Source organism: Musca domestica, unplaced genomic scaffold (assembly GCF_030504385.1).
Source record: "Musca domestica strain aabys unplaced genomic scaffold, Musca_domestica.polishedcontigs.V.1.1 1, whole genome shotgun sequence".
Taxonomy (NCBI): domain Eukaryota; kingdom Metazoa; phylum Arthropoda; class Insecta; order Diptera; family Muscidae; genus Musca; species Musca domestica.
The window spans coordinates 46,412,762-46,438,131 of NW_026712114.1; the positions used below are offsets into that span (position 1 = coordinate 46,412,762).

General features: G+C 35.3%; 1 protein-coding gene across 1 annotated transcript in view; it reads left to right on the forward strand.

The window, feature by feature from the left end:
• The window catches only part of LOC101898483 (uncharacterized), a 362,514-nt gene that overhangs the window by 95,556 nt on the left and 241,588 nt on the right, over positions 1 to 25,370 (forward strand). The window lies entirely within an intron of this gene.

Consider the following 25,370-nt stretch of genomic DNA (forward strand, 5'->3'; position numbering starts at 1 on the left):
TTGTCTCCCTTGTTTTTCCCTTGAAATTTCAAATTTTCCCCCATATCACTTCCCTAGCGACCACATTTAAAATCCCTTCTCCCTTCCTTTTTCCTTGAAATTTTAAATTTCCCCACACATCACTTCCCTAGCGACCACATCTAATATATATATCCACTCATATGCTTAAGGATGTGTTTTTTGGAATTGTTAATGCTTTTTAATTTTTTTCCACCATATTTGCATAGGGGGCTGCCTGGCTTGTTGTATAAAGTTCTTTGTTGTTGATAATGTTGCTGTTGTTGGTTTGCTTTGTTTTTCTTGGCATTTAATTTACACATTTATGCGCTCTAATTCTTGAAAAGCCTTAGCCGAGGCCATTACTTACTTTATTTACATTTACCGGGTAGTGGTGCCGATGTTGTTGCTCTTGTTTATACATGCGTTACGACCCTGTATTCCTGTCACCAACGTCTTAGCCCTCATCACCATCATCAACGTTCACCTAGAAAATCTAAGAGGCAGAGCAACAACACTTTAGAAATTTTTACAGTTTTGTTTTTGTTTTGGTTTTTTTCCACATTTTATGGCACTTCCTGGCGTATTTGTAAAAAGCAGAGTGAAAAAAATGCTAAATGCTTAGGCTTAAACTCGTCCCCGCCTTCATTCTTTATGTGTGTCTAAGAGTTTGGGTGAGTGGGTGGTACACCTCAACAATTTTCACATTTAAGAAGATTTTAAATTTTTACACGTTATTCCCGTTGGCCATAAACCTAAAAACAACGGAAGTCTAAAGGTGCTGGCGGTAAACAAGATTTGACAGAGATTTTTGAATTTCATTCTTTCTCTCTTCTCTTATTCTTCATACACTCGTCCTTTGTCTCATAGGCCAGGCACAGTTCACCGCACCGGTGTAAATTCTTAAATATGTCTTTGTATTTGTTCAGGTGTTGTGTGGGTGTTCTTGACCCTATATTGTTCCGTTTCCTCCTTGAAGTCTGTGTAGTCTATTTATAGAGGGATTTTTTAATTAATTTATGGGATATATTTATAATTTTCTAGCTAACTTTAGGATTGTGTTATTATATTCTAAGCAGGAACTGGGTTTTGTTTGTGTGGCATTATTAATTTAACACGAGTGCCAAACAAAGACATTTTGGCTTTCCTAATGTCGCATTTAAGGTGTAGCCGAAAGGATTGTTATTGACATTTTAAAATAAATTACCGAAATGACAAGGATTTATAGGAATATAAGAAGAGCATTATTAAACAAAAGGATAGACAGTGAAATGTTTGACTGGAATATTTGACTTTGAAGTTTTTTTAGCTAGATAACGAAGGGGAAGAGGGATTTGGAGGATTTGTTTTATAAACAGAGTTATGATTTAAAAAATTTAAGAAACTCATGAAGAGAAGCTTCTGTATGCAAAAAGGAGGGAACCTCAATGTATGGGCTGAAAATTAATCTTTATAGGCCAAAGCCAAATTCCAATAGAACTAAAGTGGGTTTAAAAATGGATAGTATTTAAAGGCAGGCCGATATGTAGCCCTGATAGGGATTCTGTATAGAGTTTTAGTATACGAAATTACTAGTAATCCTTATAGACGAGCAGTAGGTAGGTTTTATAGATAGAGTTGTAAATAGTTTTTTTAGACAAGCTGCAAGGAGTTTCTCATTGGTAGAGAGTAGAGAGAGAAAGAGAGAAGCAATAGATAATCGAACTGACAGAGACTTCATAAAGGCGAACTTATTAGGACTATTATAAAGAAACCAGCAGTTGGTTTATATGAGGGGTGCTGATAGGGATATGTACCAGGGAGTATTTTCGGTAAAACGAGAGAGTCAGTTTATGGTAGTACTGAAAGATGCTTTTATTAGACCCATAAACCAGCTGAAGCTAGTCTCAATACAAATATTGAAAGGGACTATATGGATAAGCAGAGAGGCAGTATTTTAGATTAGCTTAAAATAAATTTATTAAGAAGAGATAAGATAAGTCTTCATAAGCATTCACCAGAGGGCCTTTACCAATTCCTCATTGATGAGCAGAAGAGTCCTTGTAAAGGAACACAATAGAATCCGTGTAGGAGAGTAGTATACGACTGAGACTCATTTAAACGCGAGCGGACTACACCTGCAAATAAAAATGAATATTATTTCGAACATACTCTATTTTAAATATATTCTATGCCACTCGAATTAGAGCGTGTATATTTTGATCATTTTTGAGTGGGAGTACAATTTGTTCAAAATCTTCCCGAATACTGCTTCAGTTTTTCTCGTATCGTAATTAAATATGCAAACATGCTCAAATTTTAGCGGAACACTGCTCCAAATGCTCCCTCGAATTCGAATAAAGAGGTAAACTGCGAGTGAAAAAATAGAGCATACTTTGTTTTTCTATATCACTTGAATAAGAGTGAGAATTCTTTGCTCGTGCACGAGTGGGAATAAAATTCTCTCGAAATCGAGCTGAATCCACTCTTGCCGACATCTCTTTTGGGCCATACCAAGCCATGATTAAATATTCAAAGCTGTAAACCGAACAAAAACAGAAAACCAATTTTAAAGAAGCAAATCAAAACATGTTTGCTAATACACTCAAATCAGCAAAGATTAAGCTCTTACTCTATTTCAAGCATGTATTTTTCACTCGCGAGAACAATCGAAGATATCGAGCTCTGATTTTTGGCCAGTCTGACAGAGATTTGAGACAGGATTTTCTATTTGGCGGTAATTAATAGAGCTTTTGGTATAGGTATTGCATTACAGTAAAAGGTATATACAATCCATTTATAAATAAACCTTTAAATATTCTTAAAGAGTCCCAATATTCCTCCATTTCAAAACCTCACAGGTTTCGTGAACGATTTGTTTTCCAACCAACCACATCCTCCGTTGAAAGTAATTTAAATTAAATTTATTTTCACACTTCAATTTGAACGGATGAATGGTATACCACTCTTTGAAATAAATTTGGGGTGGAAAACTATTGATTTCCTGTTAACAGGAACACGTTATCGCAAAAGTAGATAGCTAAGACCGTGGAATAAAACGTAGCCAGAATATGGCAGCCAACCCACTTACCACCATGGAAGTGAAGACAAATGTATTTATTTAAGACAAAAAATAACGAAGGAGAAAAGGGCTGCGGTTGGAGCCCTAGAAAATTGGTATGCACAAAAAAAAATAGATAACTTCCAGACCGCAGAAAATAGAAAATCGTTACCTTAAGAGTCAAGGTTTAAATACACAACGGACAGTTACAAGAGATAGGAGGAGACACATCCACAATATGTAGAAACTTAAAGAAACACGTAAGACGAAGAAAAAAAAAACAATTGCAAGCATATAAGCAACATGCATTCATTTCCGTTTCCTTCAATGTTGAAAAAATAAAAAAATAAATCCAGCAAAATGGATCACTCCTGGTTTTTCAACAGCAATTCCTTTACTCCTCTTCCTTCCAATCGCCTACAGAAATTCTTCCCAAAGGAATTTCATATTGAGCAGAGCATAGCTATTTTTTTTCAGAAACTCTTCGTTGTGGAAACAACAACAACAGCAACAACAACGGGGACAGGCGACCACCTCTACCAAGTCGGTGATTGAGAATGAAATATTTGAGCTTCGAGTGCAGTGTAATTTATTATGAAAATCCTTTCAAACAAACGGCTAGCATTTAAAATAACCACAACCGCAAGTAAATATTCACCCATACGGACGCACAAACAACAACGAGCCGGTAGACATATTGGCAAACCAACAGACGTAAGGCTAGACTGTCAGGCAGGCCGTTCGGCAGATGGGGGGAGACGGTTGAGGCTCTAAAGTATGTTACACTGTTAAACTTTTGTATGGGGCAGCTTAACAGCAAAAACTTTGCAAAAATGCAGTAAGGCAACCAAAAAAAACCCACAAAATAAATGCAGGACTACCGAGCAAAAAGTTCCGCAAAACGAAACGACTGACTAAGTTGTTTGTTCCTACATATTTTGTAGAACGTCATCATTGGGCCAGGCCACCGAAGCAGAAAATGGTGGGTTAATTTTTACAACGAATTGAATAGATCCAAAAGGGGGGACTATCAATTTTCAAGGCATTCCCTAAGCATAAAAGACGTTAGTTTTACATGTCCTTTTGTTAGCCTTTAGTCCACAATACAAAAAAAAGTAAAAATAAGCATTAAATTTATTACCCGTTTTTGCCAGCATTTGCCTCCAGTCGACAAGAACAAGCGTTAGTTTCTGTCTTTGAACAAAAAACAAATTATAAAAAAATAGATAAAAACTCTCGACCTCGCTTGCACTGACAAAGATAAAAAATAGGACTTTACTATTAAAAAAAAAAAAAACATAAAAAACACCTAAAGGTAGTCGCTCATATTTTCTGCACAAACTTCGCGTGCATTCCAGAAATTTGATTTTTTGTTATTTTTACTTTCATGGTTGAGATTCTTTACGTTAGCCTGGTTTTAATGCCATTTCAAGAGAAATTTATTGGCATGTGTGAAAATTAGTGACATTTGTCAGCTAATGGCTATTTTTTTTTTTTTTTTTGCTTTTCTGTGTGCTGCCCGATATGTGACCTATATTTTTTTGCCATTTGCTGCAACTGGAAAAAAGTGGAACATATTGGCAAAGTATAATGGGTTTGGTAAATTGTGGCAGATGGAAAGGGGACATAGAGAGGAGAAATAAAATATGTAGTTTATTTTGGAGGTGAAAAGAGTTTATATAGAACACAAAGACATTTTCTAATACAAATAGTAGTTACACGCTAAGCAATAAGAAATGGTTCGAAAAGTAAAGAAGCGACTTGGTCGAAACCCGTGTCACAGTGGCCGAAAAATGGCTCTTGGGCTGAACATATCGCAATATTCCATTCGGTAAATGAGCTCGGGGTAAACCCGCAACAGAAAGAAAGTAGACTCAAAAGAGCTAAAGAGTTGCTTCGCTTGTGGTGGTGAACTGCCGAATTTGGTTTTCTCCGATGAGAAAAACATTGGTTGTCCAGCAGTTTGTAAACCAACAAAATGATCGTACTTACTTGCCAAAGAGGTCAGCTGAAAATGTGCACCTTCGATTGGCCACTAGAACTCAAGCGCCGGCCATTATGATCGCTCGTAATTATCGACCGTGATTGGCACTAAAAATACCAAAGGGTCGATCACCTCAAGTAAGCGCTTCGACGGGAATGGGACAAAATACAGCAGAGCAACATTCGGGCGTTGCCGTTTGAAGGTCATATTTAGTGCCAAAGGTGACCAATTCGAACAAATCTAAAGTTATTCTAAAACTTGATTATTTCTATAGATTACAGGATCAAGACTATTTTTTTCCAAGAGAAAGAAATCAAGTCTCAAAATAATACAGATGCCAATGTATACAGGTGAGGGGAGTCTTTCATACACGTACTGCAGGAGAGTTTTTATTGACTATGAACTGCGGAAAGATTTTCAATGGACAACGCTCAGGACTCTCCTTCATAGAAGACGAACTGTAGAAAGTCTTCCATAGACGACGAGCTATTGGGAGTCTTCTTTAGACGATCTATTTGGAATCTTTCATAGACCAGCTTCTGATAGTATGTAATAAACGATCTATATACAGTCTTTATACAAGAGCTGTAGAAGAGACCTATGGGAGTTTTTTTACTAGATAATTATCGATTTTTATAAAGGAGTGGAACAGTATTTTAGACGAGGGGAATGGAGTCTTTATAGATGTGCGGAATGGAATATTTACATCCTATTAGAGGCATTGATTTTTATTTGACTGATTTCTTTATAGACAAGCTAAACAGGGAGTGTTTTTCGATCATACTTCCGAAATGCTGTGAGTGAGTTTCACTCTCTACTCGAATTCGAACGGTAGCAATACTACCCGATTTTACTCTAACTGTATTTCGAGAATTTCTACTCCTAATCCAACATTCAAACAAAGGCTTATATTTTAGACCAAAGAACTCGCACTGGCAAGTATAAACGATCAAACTGTGTATTGTTATAGAAAAGCTGACAGTGAATGTCTATAAAACTGTGATGCAGGATAAACAAAGAATTCCTTTTAGGTGGTGGAAAAAAAGGAAAGGACGAGAATGGAAATATTTGAAAAAATTTTGCCATCGTGAAGCTCATGTGTAGACCAAAACAGGAGCGTACATAAACATTTCGGAGAGCAATAACTTTTCTATTTTAAATGTGCGAAAAATGGTTAAAATATCGAATTTTCGGAAATGGTTCGTACTCTGCTTATGTGTATAGACCGATAACAGCAATTTAAAGGAAACCTGATCTAAAGTGGTAAGTGTAAAACAACTCAAGGGGAAATTTACAGAAAGTAGACTACCAACGTGGATTGTTTGAAGATCTTCCAAACTGTAGTTGGAAGAAAAACGATGTGACATATATACAGAAGAGTATAAGCTCCTGTCCAAAGAAAATATCTGCAATTCTTTATAGGCGACTTAAAGAAAGTTTTCATGGATGACTAGATGGTTGCCTCGAAATATGTTAGGTTAGGAGGGCCTCAGAAGAATGTCATTGAAAAATTTATAAGGATGGTTTTTTAATAGTGGGTTTTATACTTGCAGTGTAATCGTTCTTTATGTGAAAAATCTATCTATCATTACATAATATGATACTCAATACTTATTTTTTTTATTTATTTTTTATGAAATATTTTTGGCAAATGTTTTATTTTTAATTGTATTGCAGTAAAAACACGTAAAACACATATTTGAGAAAAAAATATGTATTTTTGAAATTAAAAATTACTGCAGCTAATTTAATATTGAAAAAAATATCTGTCAACAAATAATTTATTCCTCTAAGCAATCATTTTATTTGATCTCTTTACAAAATATATTTGTTATGTGTATAGTAGGACCACACACACGCACTAATACACACACGGTTTTATGCATTTATTTAAGTGCCATTTAATAGTTCATTCTCTGTAGGCAGTAATTTCTTTATGTGCCAGGCCAGAAATTCTAACCAAGCCATGCATGTACAGACGTATGTAGTTTTTTTTTTTTTTTTTTTTTTTTGTAGCGACCCATCGACTCCCCATCTCATAAATGCTGCGGCTGCTCATCGAAGTGGGTGTGTTTAAAGAACACTTGAGCTTTTTTCAAGTGTCTATACGAGTCTTGTGGTAAAGGCGAATTTATTTAAGTGTACATTTACACAAACATAATCACAATCAAACGCATTCACACTCATTCACCCACACTATCAGACATACGAGGTGGTATGTATGCGTATGTCTTTATGTGTCGGTCGACATACCAAAGTACTGAATGCATGCATGTCAATGGTCCTGATAGAAACGTTGTTGAGAGTGTGCCGAGATTTAATTGCCAGAGCATGCAAATCGCGTGATAGTAAATTTTATTACTCGTCCTGTGGGCCTCGAACAGATGGACATGTGAATTTTATGGTGCTCGAGTGTGTAGTTGTGTGAGTTATGTGTCCGCGTGTGGGTGGAAGAAATGTACTCCATGTACTTATGTCCATATGTATGTTTGTGTGCAAGTATATAATATGAACATTATTTATTCAATCAGAATATAAACAAACAATTTTATTAGACCTCTGCCATTAAACCAACAAAACTGTTGGGGTGTCAATCAGCAGATTACAGTGAGTGACATAAGTACAAAAGCAATTTTAGTGCTAGAATTGAAGAGTGTAATAAATTTGAGATTTTATGGAATATTAATTAGGTTTCTAGTTTTGTGGGTAATGTGCTGAATAATTGATTGGAAACCATAAATTGCATACATATTTTGTACACAAATCGGTGGGGGTTAAAAGAGGGCTTGACATGTGGAGATGTGGTAGTCTTTCAATAAAAGTTCTGAGATTTTGCAATAGTAGAAAAGCATATGTTGGAGTCCTTTCAGATGGGGACAGATCACTGAAATAGAGGGAGTAATTTACCCGTGGCGAATATTTTTAGAAGAAACAAGTAAAAAAGCTGTAAGATCTACCTTTAAATACCCTCCACCATTTAGTACAAATTTGACAATTTCCCAAAAAAAAAAAAAAAATAAAAATAAAATCCGTTAAAAATTCTATTAAAATCTTAAAAACACCGAATGCCTATACGACGACGTGGACCTGCATAGGCAACTTTTGTCATAAGTTATTACAATATTTAAATGCGAAACTTGAAGAAAAATCTGTTTATAATGTAGCTAAAATCATCAAAACACCGAATATCGGGGGGTACGGTATATGGGGGCTATACGAAGACGTGGAACTACATGGCCCATTTTCTGTTTTATGCTGCAGCATCTATTACGAACTTCAAATGCCAACTTTGAAACGATTCCGGTAAATAATGTCGCTAAAATCATAAAAATACCGAATATCGGGGGGTATGGTATATGGAGGCTATAAGAAGACGTGGACCTACATGGTCGAACGATTCCGTTAAATAATGTCGCTAAAATCATCAAAAATACCGAATATCGGGGGGTACCGTTATATAGGGGCTATACGAAGACGTGGACCTACACAGATTATTTTCTGTCTTAGACTGTAGTATCCATTACGAACTTCAAATGCCAAATTTGATTCCGGTGAATAATGTCGCTAAAATCATCAAAATACCGAATATCGGAAGGTACCGTTATATGGGAGCTATATGATAACTTGGACCTACATGGCCCATTTACGAACTTAACCTGCCTACTGGCAAAATATACATATGTGCAAAATTTTAGCCTTCTATCTCAATTTGTTCGAAAGATAGCGTGATTACAACAGACAGACAGAGAGACAGACAGGCGGACAGACAGACACACAGACAGACAGACAGACGGACATGGCTAAATCGTCTTAGAATTTTATGCTGATCAAGAATATATATATTTTGTTGGGTCTGACATGAGTATTTCGAGGAGTGGTTGGTATAAAAGAGTATTTTTTTTCTAAAAAGCAGTAGGCTTATTTATTTGGATATTAAGTTGTATGGAAAACAGAAGCTCTATATGATAATATGTTTAAATTCCAGCACTACTACACCCAAAAATCTGTAACTAGGACCGAGACTACGCCCCTGTTATTGGAATTTATTCGCCGAAATCACCCTCTCATAATATTCCAAATATTTCCATTATTAAAATTAATAATCTTTGAGTACTTTCCAACATTTCTCTAATGCAAACATTACAACAATTTCAAGAGTGTTTGCATGTCCTTCATGCATGGCGTTGAAAATTTTGCTTTACAACAACACGCCTCCACTCTACATTCCAATCGAGGTGAATTTCCATATCTACATATTCCTCTGTTTCAGGCAGTCTATTTACCATTTAAGTAAGCAACCCCCCTTTCAACCCACCCAATTACTGCATGCAAGGGGAACAGTAAACACCATGGCACATACATACATACATATATGTATCTATAATTAAATTGGGAAAGTAAATATACATTTTATTAGTTCATTTGCTTTGTTTACATATCAATTTGTATAAATATCCATTGTATTAAAAGGCCACAAGGGATTTAGTTGTGATACGAGGACAACGATTTCCTCGGGAGACAGATTTAATAATAATACAAATAGTAGCACACACCCACACACAGACATACACAAACACTCACACATGCACAAAATGTGTTAATATATACTTAAAAATTCAGAAAATGTATTTAATGTGTGTTAATGTGTTAATTTGTTGTTATTGGTGATTTGTTGTGCGGACTCGTATATTTATATACATATATATATATATATATATATATATATATATATATATATATATATATATATATATATGGTGTATGTATGCGCGAACATTTCTAACTAGATAATTACTTAATAGCTTTGTGTAGTTACCAAAACAAAGGAACGGAGAGGAGAGAGTTCCGTTGTAAATAAATTATTTTTCGCCGGGAATTTGTTGTGGACAATTTAATTGTCTTGTTAATTATGTGGGGGGGGGGGGGGGGGGTTGCAAAAGGAAGTACTTTTAAGAGGGACCGGAATTTATATAGACGACCGGAAAGAAGTATTAGTAGAAAACCGAAGATAATTATTTATAGACGAAAGGGCGAAGGTTGTCTTTATAGAGGAGATGTGAACTGAGTCTTTATAGACGAGATGAAAAGATATTATTGAAGGTTGTTATAGAAGTGATGTAAATGAAAAGTTGAAAGAGAGATTATTGATGGACAAGATGTAAGGTTGTTATAGAAGTGATGTAAATGAAAAGTTGCAAGGGAGTACTTGCAGACCCGCAGGGAGTGAGGTTTTAAGAAGAGCTGTGAAAGAAAGTAGCAGACAGCCTTTTTGTCAATCTATACTAACTAGTATGTCAAATTTTGTAAAGATCGGTTCAGATATAGCTATAGCTCCCATATATATTGTTCATCCGATTTGTTATTTTTGTTCTCCGCAGCCGTAATATGCACTCTGTAACAACAATATTTGGGAAAATATATCAAATTCAGCTCAGAAATACATTTGCTAAATTTTCAATTTTCCAGATTTAGATATAGCTCCCATATAAAACTTCGTCCGATTTACCTATTATTGTGCACCAAACGTCTAATATTTGCCCAAATGGGATGAAATTTGGCACTTACGACCGAATTGAGTCTAGAAGCTAGTATGTCAAATTTGGTTAAGATCGGTTCAGATATAGCTATAGCTCCCATATATACTGTTCATCCAATTTGTTATATTTGTTACCCACAGCCGTTATATGCACTCCGATATTCAGGGAAATATATCAAATACAGCTCAGAAATATCTTTGCCAAATTTTATCGAGATCGGTTCTGATTTGGATATAGCTCCCATACATATTTTTTATCCGATTTCAAATTAATTGTGCACCAAATGGGCAACACAAGTCCGAATTTAAAAGATGCAAATGCTCCGGCATATTTTGTCCTTTGAACTTTAAATTATAATTATAATCATGGCGTGTATGATTGTATTCTCCCATTAAAACGTTTAATTGTTATGTGGAGCTCTACTAAATTAGCAAAGTGGTGTAGGGTAACATAAAGTTGGCTCCGCCCGACTTAAAGACTTTCTTTACTGGTTTAACAGATGACGCGGTTTCAGTATTTATAGATGAGGAGGATGGAGTATGGTCTTTGTAACCGAACTGGCGTCGGTGTATATAGGTGACCAGGAGGTGTTCCGAGAAGTAATCGCTTTATACGATTTTCAACACAACATACTCTACACAACATTTTGGTCATTGTATTATGCCATTGTGAATTTGTTTGTAACATCGGTGACAATCGGCATTTGGACATAGCTTTTCTTCTGATCTCTCATTAACTGTGCACCAAATGTGTAATGTTAGTCCAAATACGATGAAATTCGCCACATGATAAAATGTGTGAAAATCCTGAAAGATATAGCTATAGCTCCCACGCATATTGTTTACCCGATTTGTTATTTCAATGCCCCACAGCCTTATTATTCTCTCTTATTAACAACGAAATTCGATAGAAGATATCAAATATCGCTCAAATATAGGTTCAGATTTTAAGATAGCTCCCCCATATATCTTTTTCTTTGATTCTATGTTTATTTTGCACCAAATTATAAATATCAGCTCAAATTAAATAAGTTTTGTCACATACGACCGAATTCAGCATGGATGATAGTGTATATGTTTCATCCGAATTTGTATTTGAGTGCCCTCCGAAACAATGATATTTGGTGCCACCTATCTGAGACAGTATACATATCTTTGCTAATTTTTTTAGAGACCGGTTGAGATTTCGATATGGCTCCCATATATCTTCATTCGAGTTTAATGGTAATATCGAATTCATCGTGAAATTTTACCAAAATTCGTTAAAAAAAAATCGTTAAAGATATAGGTCCCATAAATAAATATGTTTCATCTGATTTAGTATTTATGCCCCTCACACCCTTAAATTTCAGTCCACAATCACGATATTTTGTGCCAGCTCTTATATATTCTATAGACATATGTCTGCTATATTTCATAGAGATCGGTTCAGATTTGGATATAGCTCCCATATATTTAAAAAAATATCATATCAACGAACTGCTTCAAAAAAATCCCAATGTACAAGTTTATTTGTTACAGGTAGGTCTACTAAAAATGCATTGTGGTGCAGGGTGCATAGTCGGCTCCACCCGACTTTTTGACATTTCTTTACTGTTTTCAAATATGATTAATATGGAGTGTTTAATTACACCTGGATGTATTGAACGTAGTCCTGGAATTTTAGTCATATACAGCCTAATGGTCGTCTTTCACTTTGAGTATCTTCTGGGAAATCTAAAAGAATTCCTGTCAGGTTGTTTAACAGGCTCGTTCCAGGTCGTCTATAAAGAGTATTTCCACATCGTCTGTGTCACAATCTCTAGGTCGCACATAAAGACTCCACCCACATCATGTATGTAAATGTATTCGTGGTTGATTACAAAATTTAATTAACGATGTACCATAAAGATTGCAGGTTGTTCATAGTGCCTTCCATCGTGTAAACGTCAATTTTTATTGTCCATAAGGACCACCTTCAGCTATCTATACTGACTATCAATCCAGGTCCTTTATAAATACTCCTTCCAACTCGTCGGAATCATAATCTCCAAGTCTCACCTAATAGGTTCATCCTCATCTTCTATGTAGATCCCATTCTGATCATCTATAAAGTCTACATTTTGATCTAATATACAGGACTCCTTCAAGGTCATAAAATATGACCACTCTGAACTATTTTTATGTGACAAAGATTTAATGTTCACAGACGAACTGGATGCTTATTCATAGCAGATGCGACCTGAAGATTATAACTCAGACGACTCCGAAGAAGACCCAGAAGGAAAATATACAGACGACCTGGTGGAAGTACTTATAGAAAATTAGGATATTTGATACTTGGTAGCCTTTATTGGCGGATAAAAAGGGTTGATTATAGGCGTTCTAGAAACATTATTTATTGAAGAGCGTCATGATTTACTACCACCTTGAACTATTTAAGGTGGCGAAGATTGAGTGTTTTTAGAAGAGCTAGTAATTGTCGTGTAGATGACTTCGTTGCAATAACCTCTGATCTAAAGTAATTTTTAGATTGGCCTTACAATTAAAAAAAATAGCACTAATGCAGAATTTTAGATGTGTTCTTAGTTTCCCAATATTAGTACGAGTATCTACCATAGGACATCTCTCCCTACCAAAATGCTCATCCCAAAGATACAAACTTATTTTTCAACTTTAGAAATCTTGAAGGATTTCCAAGCAAATCTAAATTTTTTGACTTTCAAAAGCATAACTAATGTCTCAATAAATATCTTCCTCCTTAGTTGTATTTTAAGTTGTAGTTTTTACAAATTTGGCTGTGGCGGTCTTAGTCCCCATTTTACCTCTTCCCATTGCATCGTTTTCTGATGTTCTTATTGCCATCAACATAATTATTTTGTATGTAATGTAGTATCTATGCGATATATTGCCAATCCCGGTGTTATTAATTATATGCTCCCTAAATGATCTCATAAATTTCCTGTGAATTATTGCATCTTGGTTTTTTTTTGCTTCATATTGTAATAAATATAAAATAAATGTCTGCTTTCAATGTCTAGACAACACATAATTGAAGAGTCTTTATGTCTAATCGATAATGGCGTTAATAAGTTGAGGCTCTCCGCAAATGACCACATTACTCCAAATTCATTAACGTTCAATTTAGGCAGACTTTGGCACTGATTAGCAATAACAGGAAATGTTAATTGGCTTCTTAAGATTTAAATATTTTGTTGGAAATTAATTAGAAAGAATTTCCTTCTGAATTGGCTGGCCATGGCCACTTGGCCACGAATCTTAGCCAAAAGCAAATATTTGTCGTTCGTACACCATGAACTTTGTGTGGATATAAAAATAACTGGGTCACATGACCCATAGAACAATATAAAGAGACCTTAGAATTTTCAAATTACTAAGTTTATAACTAGTTGTATTTATAACAAGAACAAGAGCAACAACAACAAAGACTTATCAAATCTCGAACCTTTTGTTCGCCCGGAGAGCCCAACAAAAGGGTTCCACATAATGTTCTTAATTCTAAAACAAATTATATATTGTTGTTGTTGTGCTTCTTCTTGTTCCCATTTTTTGCTATTTCATGAAGAAAGCAAAAAGAAAAAGGACGACATGGGTTAAACCCCTTGTGTATGAACTACACATATGAGCATGTCAACAAAATTCCATTTAAAATGAAATCTCAAAAGAACACCAGCCAACAACTGTTACCTTTTCTGTTTCGTTTTTAAAATCACAAACGGGATATTCGTTGCTTCAGCGAGCTTTGTTGGCGCTGGGCAGGACAAGGCAATTATAAAGGTTTAGTTTTCTTGATGTTTGCCTTCGTAATACCCTGACGCTATCTCTCGCCTCTTTCCCCCGCTTATCGGCTGGACCAACCAACTCCCTAGGTACTACAAGGGAATGTAGGCCGCCGGCCTCTTTGTTGTTATTGTATTGTAATGGCCAGGATGCTCAAGTGTCAGACAAAGGCCTTCTTAACAGAAATAGGTTAATTAAAATACTGGCCTTTACAAGTTTTTATTGCTCTTTATGGAATAGTGTGTGTGTGTTGATGAAACGAATAAAGTTCAAAAATTGTTATTATCTCCTACTGACACCACCAGCACCAATTTCACTTTTGGCCACACAGCAGCAGATGATGGCAACAACAACGACAATAACAGCATCCCAGAAATATATGCATATCCTTGCTTTTGTTATTTGGTTTTGCTTTGTCCTCGGTTAACATAAAACGACTTCTGGGTTCATTCTCTCCATCTCTCTCTCTACTCTCCACCAATCTCGCCACTTCTCCTTCTTCATCTTCTTGTTCTGCCGGTATATTATTCAATATGGCCGTTGGATGTTGGTAACATCAAACATGCTACTAGCCTGATGTTAAAGTGTCATAAAGTGGGCCAAACAACATGGTGTAATAAAACAAAAACATGGCATGCATATTCTCCAGAAGAGCAGAAAAAAAAACAAAATAACAAAAACTGCTGCGCCAAGTCAAACAATAACATATTTGCCCACAGACAGCCAACACATAAAATCACCATCAACAAAAACAACAAGAACAAGAACAACCTTTTGTTTCAACAATTAATTTGTTTATGCCAATAAACGACCATAAAAAAGTGGTAATCGAAAGAGTTAAGGCTTATGGTAAATTCCATTATGACGGTCGCTGCCATGAATGCCAAATTTTACTAGCCAGGGAGATAAACTATAAAGTGAATTTGGGAAATGTGTATAGGAGCTTTAATTCGATTTGAGGCCGGCGATAATAAACACAACTAAAAGGAACAAAAATAGATTAACTCGGATTGGAAATGGGAATTCCAAAAATAAGAGGGGCAAGTTAAGTTGATGTACATTAGGGTTGTGACTTTTTTATATGGTCACATACCTCTATCATAGATTAATGTCTTTTTACTTTAAATTAAATAAAATCCAAATTGAAAGGGGATATAATAAAAAGACACACACGAAATCGTTTGAAAATTTTTATTTATGAGGATTTTTGTTATATAAGCATATATATGCTAATATTTTATTAGTATAATATTAGATTTTAATATGTAACATTACATAGAAACATCAAACACAGGTCTTTTGTCCTTTTTTTCAACAAAAAAAAAAAAAATAATAGTAATAATAAAAATAAATAAAAAATGGTTAACATTTCCCACTAAACGGAATCGTATCATATCAAAATAGCATAGAAAATAATTTGTCAAAAAATCCACTAAAGGTCCCAGAATATATCGAGGATCTTTCTTTCTTATTCGCCAGAAATTCATTACTGTTATAAGAGGTTTTAAAGATTTATTTATGCAAAATTATCACACTAATTATTATTATTTTAGAAGTATTCTTCATCAAATTTCGAAAAAAATCTTTATTTTCAAAATGTATCAAGAAGCAACTACGAAGGTCGTTCAGAAACTGTACATTTGTATATTACAAAAGAATATTGTGTGTTTACGGGTTTTACTACTAATTTAACACGTTACCTTTCAGCATAAAACTTTCCTTTAATTTTTTTTTTTTTTTGAGAAAGAGACAAATATTCTAGATCAAATTTTAGCGTTAGGCTCCGAATTGAAGAAATTGGTATTATTCATTTGTATCATAAAAAATATTTATTTTGGTGTATAAAACTTTTTTATTTTCGATAAATATATTTAATGTGTGGTCTGGGACCATACTGTGTGTGTCCATAAATATATAAATATAACTATATATACAGGGTGAGATAAAACGGCAACAGAGTCAAACGCCGTAATTTTTAATTTTTTTTTTTTTTTAATTTTATTGAATGTAAGCAGAACATTTCAGAAATAGCATCAGATTTTAGAAAAAGTTTAGATTTGTTCGAATTGGTCACCATTGGCACGAATTATGGCCTTCAAACGGCCAATGAATCCGTCACACGCTGCTCGAATGTTGCACTGTAGTATTTTGGCCCATTCCAGGCGAAGCGCTTGCTTGAGGTGATCGACACTTCGGTATTTTTTAGTGCCAACCTTGCTTTCCAAAATACTCCGAACACAATAATCCAACGGATTGGTATCCGGAAATTTTGGAGGCCATTGTGCGCTGGGAATGAAGCGAGGAACCTTATTTTGTAACCATTCTTTGGTGGCGCGTGCTGAGTGTGATGGTGCTGAGTGCTGTTAGAATGTCCAATGTCTGCAGCCAAAATGTTTGCATGCCCAAGGCTTTAATACACCCTCCAGAATATTTTCGCATTAATATTTGGCATTTATTCTTATGCCACGGTCGATTAATACGAGCGGAGAGTGACCATCGTCTGTTATGGCGGTCCACACCATCACCATGGCCGGCGCTTGAGTTCTGGTGGCCAACCGAAGGTGCACATTTTCAACTGACCTCTTGGCAAGTAAATACGATCATTTTGTTTATTTAAAAACTGCTGGACAACGAATGTTTTCTCATCGGAGAAAACCAAATTCGGCAGTTCACCACTTTCGGAAAGCGAATCAACTTTTTTCAGTCTTGCACTGTTTTGAATCTCAATGGCTTAACCCCGAGCCCATTTTTCAATATTTTCCGAATGGAATATAGCAATATGTTCAGCTCACGAGCCCTTTTCTGCATTTGATCAAGTCGCTTCTTTACTTTTCGAACAATTTCTGCTGATGTTGCTGTTTTCTTCTGTCCACTTCCTTGATGCTGGAGTGCTATAACGATATCTTGTGGTTTTCCAGCCAAATATAAAGAAATCACACTATCACGCTTGTATTCCATCACGAATAGCTTTTTTCTGGAAAATTAAGCAGTATAACGAGCTGTCACTGGAATAATTTTAACAGCTGTCGGATGAGTGGCTTAGAAATGACAGCAGTCTGAAGGTGGTTGCAGTTTTTTCATCTCACCCTGTATATCTACCTTATATTAGTTCCTTTTGATTTTAAAGCTTTGCCTGTCAAAAGCCGTACTGCACATACAATTATTGGAATTCTTTACTTTACACAAATACTCAATATTAAGGTATATTTGGGACAAAACTGCTAAATGTTCCTTGTTGTGTGGTTTCCATAAAGTAGCCTCCTCCCGACTTGTTTAATCACACACAAATGTGAATAGGAAAAAAATATCTTCACACAATCTCACTGTAACTTTCTTGATCGACATAATATTTCGGTAAGGTACTGTTCACATTTCTCTGCCGCCAAGATTTCCTAGTTAACAACATAAAATATTATTTTCATGTTTAAGTATCACTTTGGGCGGCTACGTGCTACAACGGCCAACGACCTGGACATTATGGACAATTCGAAAACACATTGGTTGTCTTGGACACATAATCTCTATAGAAATTTTGTTAATATAGAAAGCTCTGAAGTCATTTAATAAAGGTATTTCGTGACAACAGCCATCCATCGTCAATTTTTTTTTCTGAAAAAAGAAAAACAGGAAATTTAGTTGGAAAATTCTATACAAAATTTCATTTGCAGAAGAATTGTCTGGCTTTTACTGCAATCTTTTTTTATTTCATGGGGATTTTTTTTTCTTTATGGTACCTGCAAATAATATCACATGTAAAAGTTTCATACAACATCACCTGTTCATTGTGTATGCACAAAAATTGTTCATATTTGGTCCTTGGTTTATTTTAGTTTTACTTATGGAACCCAAACAAAGGACTTGTGTATTTTGGTTAAAAAATACCATCTATACACCCAAACTCAAATGTGTTGAAATAAGGTTGTAATACATGTGCTCGTATGTATGTATGAGCTGTAACGATAGACTATGAGCGTTTGTGTTCCTGAGAACAAATTATGTCTAAAAACATTTTTCTTCTTTAGTTCTGCAATAAAATTTTTAACAAATTTATAATCTTTTTGGATTGAGGTATTTGCGGGCTATGTAGGGGACATAACTGTTTAAGAATGTAGGATTTCTGGAACAAGATAGGGGCTTTGTGTCTCCCCTTTGGAATTTGTGTGATATATTTGTAAGTTGCATTAGATCACATTCATGCTGGGGCATTGCATGGTAGTTTATACTGGCCCATAAAAACAATATGTAGTTCGTGAGATACGGATATTTTAAAAGAGAATAATTGTGAGAGGTGTTAAGTAATGACTTATAATAAGTGAATCTAAAACATCAAAAACTTCAATGTGGAATTTTGAATTTTTGGATTGGAAATGAAACAATTTTTTTGTTTTCTAAAATCTGTAGGCAATTTACAAGTGTAAAATGATATTCCCATATTTTTCAAAATATTTTGGTTTCTCCATTTTTTTAATTTTGTGCAATCGAAAAATGAAAATCTTTTTTTTTTTTTTCAAATATACTTTGACTTTTCCGCTTTCGTTTTTCGTTTTAAAACAACATTCGTAACCGAAAGGCCTTACGACATCCTTCGATTAAAACTCCAACGCAACTGAATTCCTTTACCTTCCTCACAGTTTTACCTCGAAACATAGAAATTCATTAAGGTTTTTGGTAATGATGTTCTCTATTACATCCTCGAATGTTAACATTTGCATACATATGTTGTCAATGGGTGGGCCCTACAACGGACATGTTCTTATGTTAATAGATTTCTTGTATATACATACATATATCCCTTAATGTACATATATGCAAATGTTTATTTCCAAGATTTACATAAACATTTAAATGCTCTAATATTATTGTTGTAATGTAGTTTTTTATCCTTCTCTGTGTGTTTCTTTGCAGGTATGTGAAATAAAATTTTATTTCTCTATGAATATTGTGCAAGCAGAAGAAAAAGGTAAATAAACAAAATTTGGAAATAAGTATACATAGGAGAAGGGAGTGATATTTTTTGGAAAATTAAATTGCATTTTCTATTAGCAAAATATTTTCTGCTAGCACATAATTTGATTTTAAAGTAGTACTAGTTGGGCCAAATATATTGATTGAGTCTTAAGTCCAAAATAAACAAATAAAAAAAACAGCTATATTCAGCCGAGCCGAACTTTTAATACCCTCCGTAATTTGGAAGGAACTTGAAAATTTAATACCCTCCGTAATTTGGAAGGAACTTGAAAATTTTAGAAAAAATCCGAAAATTACCACTTAAATGAAAACCGTTTTATGGGGACTATACGCATACGTGGACCTTCTTACGAATTCTTTTTACACAGGCTGTAGTACCCATTACGAACTTCAAATAAGAAATTTGAAAAACTTCCAGTGAATAATGTAGCTGAAATCATCAAAATACCAAATATCGGGAGGTGCCGTTATATGGGGGCTATACAAAGGCGTGGGCCTGCATAGACAATTTTCTGTAATAGGCTGTAGTATCCACTATGAAATTTAAATACCAAATTTGAAACAATTCCGGTAATAAGGTCTATTAAATCACCAAAATACCGACCTACATGGCCCATTTTGAATTCCAAAAGTCCTGCAGATAATTTTATCAACCTATTTCATTTCTTTCGGAAGAGAAGGTATTTTCTACAGACGGACGGACATCGCTAAATCGAAATAGAATTTTATGCTGATCAAGAATATATACATACAGGGTGAGATAAAAAAAAAACGGCAATAGAGTCAAAAGCCATATGTTTTACATTTTTTTAATTTTATTGAATGAAAGCAAATGTCGGAAATAACATCAAATTTTAGAATAGGCTTAGCTTTGTTCGAATTAGTCACCTTTGACACGAATTATGGCCTTCAAACAGCCAATGAAACCGTCACATGCTGCTCGAATGTTGCTCCGCGGTATTTTTGCCCATTTCCGGCGAAGCACTTGCTTGAGGTGATCGACTCGGAATTTTTTAATGCCAACCTTACCTTGCAAAATACTCCAGACACAATAGTCCAACAGATTGGTATCCGGAGATTGTGATGGTCATTGTGTGCTGGAAATGAAGCGAGGAACCTCATTTTGTAACCATTCTTGTGTGGCGCGCGCTGAGTTCTATTGTAATGTCCAAGATCTGCGGGCATAAAGTTTGCGTACCCAAGGCTTCAATACACCCTCCAGAATATTTTCGCGATAATATATAGCATTTATTCTGATGCCACGGTCGATTAATACGAGCGGAGTGCGACCATCGGCTGTTATGGCGGCCCACACCATCACCATGTCCGGCGTTTGAGTTCTGGTGGCCAACCGAAGGTGTGCATTTTTAGCTGATCTTTTTGGCAAGTAAACACGATCATTTTGTTTGCTTACAAACTGCTGGACAACGAATGTTTTCTCGTCGGAAAAAACCTAATTCGACACTTCACCACTTTCGGCCAAGCGAAGCAACCCTTTAGCTCTTTTGAATCTATTTTCTTTTTGTCGCGTTGTAAGTTCTTGCACTTTTTGGAATTTCAATGGCTTTACCCCGAGCTTATTTTTCAATATTTGCCGAATGGAATATTGCGCTGCGACGCGGGTTTCGATCAAGTAGCTTCTTTACTTTTCGAACCATTTCTGCTGATTTTACTATTTTCTTCCGTCCACTTCCTTGACGTTCGGCTACGCTACCAGTATCACGGTAACGAGTGGTGGTACGAGACACAAAAGATTTATTCGCATTTAAATTCTGGAGTGTTCCAACGATAGCCACTGGTGGTTTTCCAGCCAAATATAAAGAAATCACACTACCACGGTTGAATTCCATCACGAACAACTTTTTTTCTGGAAAATTCTCACCAAAATGCTATTTTGCGCTTGTAAACCATGTAATGAGCTATCACTGGAATTATTTTAACAGCTGTCAGACGAGTGGCTTAAAAGAAAGTGTTAGTCCATAATATACAAAATATATGTGTCAAAAGTGAGAATATAAAAAAATGTTTTTTTTTCAATCCTATACTTTTTTCCAATTCTTTAAAGAATAAATCTAATTTGTCCTATTTATAAGCTTTTTATAATATAAAAATATGTTCCTTCTATTACCAATATCTTATTTCCATTAATACACAAATAACGCTAGTTTCCCCCCCTTTCACTAAAAAAATTCTTTCATGAATATTTTTAACATAAACTTCCAAAAAATGTTCGATATTGCAAAAATGTTACAAACATTTTTGTAATAATTTTACAATTTTTATTTTCTTTCACTCCCCCCTCCATCCACCCCGCAAAAGTTAATGTCTTTCATTCTTTTGGAAATTTCTTCAAAAGTAATAGGAAAAATATCTATTAACTTGGTGGAAAGGAAAAACAAACAGCGCTAGCGTTTTATGCAGACCACGTACAATATCCATCCAAGTCAGAAATATTACATACATCCTGATTTTATTTGTACACCAATCGCCAAACAAAGCGCAGCGGTAAAAATGTAAATAAAATTCCTGGTTTCACTATTTCACTATGTGGCGGATGGTGGTGCTCTGCCCTCTGTTTGTCTTTGTGTGCTTTCAGCAGATCCTTTAGAATGGTCCTCCATGTATTTATTTATTTATTCAAATCAGGTAGACATTAATGAATTGAACTGACTGCATGGCTGAATGAATGGAAATAATCGAATTGAATAAAAATAAAATCACAACAGCAAATCGACAAATATAAAGAAAATTGCAAAGAAATTATTTGCACACAACAGCAACAGCATTCTTCAGCCGAGCATTCCGCACTCAGCGTAAAGCGTAGTCAAGACTTTAGTAAACAACAGTAACTATGATTTCCATCTTTCAGACAAATAATAGTAATAATTAACGTGGAAAGGAAAACGCATAAATTATACTAAATGAGGAAAAATTGCATTAAATTTGCATAACATTCATTCAACACAATGCCCAGAGTTGTTCAACAACAACAACATCACTCCTTAATTGACATTTGTGTGCGAGTTTTTATTGCAATCCACTAGACTGACTTCAACATGACAGCATTAATGTACATTGCATTAACATTTCGATAACATTTTACGTTAATGAATTGACCTGTTTCATACCTGGCTGAGGAAGTTAGGGTTCTGACAACAGATTATCTTTTACAAATATTATATCTGTGTATCCTCCATCGTTGGCAAGCTCGCCAACCAACCGGTCAGTCAATCATCGTTATTCGTACTTATGTACCAGACCACAAGTATACTTAAAGTACACCATCAACGTTAACATCACGGATGAGAGGGTCTCGAAAAAAATTCCTCAAGTTAAGCATTATAATTGGCTAATAAAAGAGCACGATTTATATTTTTTTGTCTTTGCGAACCATACCCTGTTAGTCAATCAAGTAAAGGTGGCACTGCCATTGGAACACTTGAAGTCTATAAGAAAAAAGTCGTACTCATTGTTATGCAATTAGCCATAGTTCTGACAGCAACAAAAAATCTCCTGTTAAAACAAATGACGACAGAAAACGCCAGCCGAACCCCAAGAACACAACCAATACTACAACAACTACTATTACTTCTGTGGGAACTGCAAAGTTACCAGCCAGCCTGCATTTGGAGTGATGTTTGTATCATTTAGTGACAGGTTAAATATGAATGTAAATGATTAACGTTGATTTTAACGAGGGAGGTTGTAAACAATTGTGATAAGAACCGGGTGGAGAAGAAGAGGAAATGAATTGCACCCTTTTCAGACAGAGTCAAGAAGTAAATAAGTTTCTTTAATCGCTCTACATATGATAAGAGTATATAATACTGTGTAATACAAACACAATTATAGGAATACATCAGTAGATTAGGAAAGTAGTGCTAAGAATAAAAAAACTTACAGTGTGAGATGGAAAAACTACAACCAAATTCAAAGTGTTGTCATTTCTAAGCCACTCGTTCGACAGCTGTTAAAATTATTCCAGTGACAGCTTATTATATTGTTTAAAAGCGTACGAATAGAATTTTCCAAAAAAAGTTATTCTTGATGGAATTCAAGCTTGATAGTGCGATTTCTTTATATTTGGCTGGAAAACCACAAGTGGCTATCGTTGGAGCACTCCAACATTTAAATGCGAATAAATCTTTTGTGTCTCGTACCATCACTCGTTACCGTGATACTGGTAGCGTAGATCGATATCAAGGAAGTTGACGGAAGAAAACAGCAACATCAGCAGAAATGGTTCGAAAAGTAAAGAAGCTACTTGATCGAAACCGGCGTCGTAGTTGCGGAAAAATGGCTTGTGAGGTGAACATATCGCAATATTCCATTCGGCAAATATTGAAAAATGAGCTCGGGGTAAAGTCATTGAATACACCGCCACAGAAAGAAAATAGACTCAAAAGAGCTAAAGAGATGCTTCGCTTGGCCGAAAGTGGTGAACTGCCGAATTTGGTTTTCTCCGATAAGAAAACATTCCTTGTCCAGCGGTTTGTAAACAAACAAAATTATCGTGGTTACTTGCCAAAGAGGTCAGCTGAAGATGTGCACCTTCGGTTGGCCACCAGAACTCAAGCACCGGCCATGGTGATGGCGTGGACCGCCATAACAGTCGATGGTCGCTCTCCGCTCGTATTAATCGACCTTGGCATCAAAATAAATGTGGAATATTGTCGCGAAAATATTCTGGAGGGTATACGTAAACGTTTTGGCCACAGACCTTGGACATTCCAACAGAACTCAACACCATCGCACTCAGCACGCGCCACCCAAGGATGGTTACAAAATGAGGTTCCTCAATTCATTTCCAGCGTACAATGGCCACCAAAATCCCCGGATACCAATCCGTTGGGCTATTGTGTCTGGAGTATTTTGGAAAGCAAAGTGGGCACTAAAAAATACCAAAGTGTCGATCATATTAAGCAAGCGCTCCGCTGGGAATGGGCAAAAATACGGCAGAGCAACATTCGGGCAGCGTGTGAAGGTTTCATTGGCCGTTTGAAGGCCATAATTCGTGACAAAAGTGACCAATTCCAACATATCTAAATTTATTCTAAATTTGACGCTATTGCCGGCATTTTTTGATTTCATTCAATAAAATTTAAACAAAAAATTGAAAAATTATGGCGTTTGACTTTTTTTGCCGTTTTCTTTTTCTCAACCCGTATATCGGTGTTTTTAAAATTACATGGAAGAATAACCTAGATAGAAGGTGCAAGTTTCCCCTCTTCGAATTTTTTGTTTTAATTTTCAGATTTAGATTCCTTGCAATCCTAAAAATAGTATTATTTTGGTCTTAAATTTTAACCCTCAAGAGAGTCACAAAAAGGGGGCGTTTTGGTACTTTAAAAAAAAATAATAATAATAAATTAATAACTCATTTTGAACGTGATTGCAACATTTCAGAATATTTCTCAAAATTGGTTGACATAATTTTACTAAAGGTACCAGATTACATCATAAGTTTTACCTAAGCCCTCGGAATAAAAAAACACTTCAGAATTAAATCCAAATTTCGTGCGTTTTTATACAAAATTCTCCTACAAGGCATCAATTTTGAAAGATGACAGCAAAGACAAAAATATTCTTCTTCTAATTTAGTCAGTGGAAAATTCCAGAACCTGAAAGTTTCATGCAATTTTAGGCTTTGTGGAGTGCCATTCCTTAAAAATGAACATTTGCCCACAATTTTACAAAATTTATGTACTTCGCTAAATGTCATGCCTCCTAATTTTAAATCAATTCAGCGCCTAAAACAAAATAAAAACAATCCTGCAACAACAAATGATGGTGTTATTCTCGTGAAGCTATTCTCTCCTCAGGAGAGAAATAACATACTAAAAGCTGCAAATGTGTTTAAAAGGGAAAACAAAACACCATTGCCCCTACGTCTTATTGGCTTTGACACTGATGTCCCCTTCTTCATAAATGAGGATCTCACAAACGCCAATTATAAAATTCTTAAAGAAGCAATAAGTATAAAGAAGAAAAAACAAATATCAGCTGCTTTCACTTTGCGCGGGCTCGTGTATGTGAAACGTTTTGATGCTGCCACTCCAATATGT